We start from the raw sequence: 2,577 nt of genomic DNA on the forward strand, positions 1-2,577 counted from the left end.
CTAAATATTACAAGGGGGTCCTTGTTTTCTCCATCTGTTGCTCGCTACATCAGAGGAATACAAGTGTTAAGAAGGCCAAATTGACAGGACAAACAACGCACAGGTGCAGAAACCCTCTCAGCCTGCACGGCAGCACTCTGTGGAATAACCAAATGAAACGAGAGATGAATTCCCAACACACAAGAGTATAAAGTTAGGGTTTGAGTGGATATAATGATAACCCTGGGATTGGATCAAAGAAAATCGTTACCGTTGACCAGTTTTCAAGATAGAAGGACGTGATATTCACATCGGCCGCTGGCGTGTGGCTAGTTCGAGGGCGCCAAGTGTTGACAAACGATAACAATTCAAACTACCAAGAGTGTTTTATAGTCCGACATGGACTCCACCATACACAAATTCACATGAACATCATAGAAAAATGGGTATAAATTCTAATATCTTCCAAGGAACAAAACATTTATTCGAAAATATGTAAGATATATGCCTTCAAAATTTTAAGATGGATGAAGCTAGGTTGTCACTTAAGTTATGTGCCTCTTAGGGCACCCCTTTAATCACCGTGAATTTAAATCATGCATAATACAACGTTCCAACCCATATATATCAAATAGATCCATATAGAGGGAAGTTTTACTATTTCTCTTCCACATTAAATAAAATTATATGTGTAGTGTAATAAATCCATCTCCATGGTACATTACTGCTGGAAAAAAAAGTAGATTATGTAAAAACTTGGGTACCTGAAAAATGGGAAGCACAGTGTAACAAAGAGAACGATATATGTATAAAAGAGAAGCGACAGAAATAATATAATGCTCCAATCCTTACCACAAGGACTAGAGAAAAAAAAGATAAATAGAGGCCATAGAGGAGGAACAAAAAAAAATTCGTCAACTAAGGAACACAACAATCATTAAAAATAATAAATACCACTAACCAATTAAAGAAAATGAGAGAGATTAATATATAGACCAACTTACCTTGTCAATAATAGGCTAGCAACACTAACCAATGGAAATCTAGGAAAGAGGAAATAATTCATCAAAGAATCGAGATTCTACATACCCTTGCTAATGCCATGTCAAAATATATGAATAGAATCCCAAGACATATATTATACTTAGCTATAAAATTGTTTCAACAAAATCCATAGATATGGAAACCTTCGAAATTTGGGAAGGATAGAGATAAAAATAATACGAATTTTCTATCGAAGAATCTCTACTCATAGAGTTAGTTGACTAATTAATAATAATAGTAAATTCCTTTGTGAGCTAAACTACATTTAAGGAACTAAAATTTTATTTGTACACTCTTTCTTAGCTTAATTTTATTTTATTTCTTAGGAAAAACACCTTGTCTTTGGCATATAAAGTAACAGGAAACTACTCGATTTAGAAAAAATGAATAGAAAAGAAGAAATAATATAAATCCTAAATAAGTTTCCTTATCTATGTATTCTCTATATTGTCATTAGCCCTAATCCCTCGCGCTCGGTAGTGGAGTAATTCTTCTTAGCTTTTGACAACCAGCGACTTGCGAACACAGTTGGGTGGTCAATTCCCTCCGCTCCAGGTTGAGTAAGTACCGCCCCCAGCACGATACATGACGTGTCAACATGCACATGAAACTCGATGTCCCATTTCGGAAAGACCAATATAGGGGCTGATGCCATCTTATCCTTGAGCATCTCTAGAATTTTGTTGCATTCCTCATTCCAACAATAAGTAGCATCCCTCTTCAGCAATTGTTCCATTGGAGCTGTGACCTAGGCGTAGCTTTTGATGAACTTTCAATAGTAGCCTGTGTGCCCTAGTGTGGCGTGTAGTTGTTTGACACTTCGCGACGCTTGTAGATTGAGTATGACAGTGATATTTTCCAGATCCACCATCCCGCCTTGTTTATAGACCACATGACCCAGCAGGTTCCCGAATGGGACAAGGAGAGTACACTTCTTTAAGTTTAACGCAATCTGATGTCAGTGGCAAGTATCCAACATCAACCGTAAGCTCACTACGTGCTTCTTAACCAGTCCAAACACGGTCCAATCATCAAGGTAGACCTCTAAGAACTTGTGTATAAATTCTTTGAATGCCTCTACCACTATTCGTGGAAATATCACCAGCGCATTCTTTAGTCCAAAGGGCATCACCGTGTACTGAAAGCAACCCCATTCAGTGGCGAACATTGTTTTACTCCTATCCTCTGGCGTGATCTTGATTTGGTGGTATCCTGAGAACTCATCTATGAAGGAGTAGGCTTCCTTCCCCCCCACATTTTCTAGTACCTCATCTGTAAATGGAGTTGGAAATGGATTGTTAACAGAGGCATCGTTAAGCTTCCTGAGATCCATGCATATATGAATCTCACCCTTTTGTTTCTTCTCCTGCACAACATGAGACTTACCCAGTCAGATTCCTCAACAGGTTCAATGATTCCTGCTGCCAACATCTTGTCCAATTCTTCACAGACCTTTGCTTTATATTTTGGGTTCAATTGGTAGGGTCGCTACTTAACTAGTTTCGCGTCTAGCTTCAACATTATCTTCATCATTCCCAGGTCTCCTAGGATCCC

Source organism: Pinus tabuliformis, chromosome 3_1, assembly GCF_031772625.1.
Source record: "Pinus tabuliformis cultivar Carrire ecotype Pingquan chromosome 3_1, CPIR1, whole genome shotgun sequence".
NCBI classification, from domain to species: Eukaryota; Viridiplantae; Streptophyta; class Pinopsida; order Pinales; family Pinaceae; genus Pinus; species Pinus tabuliformis.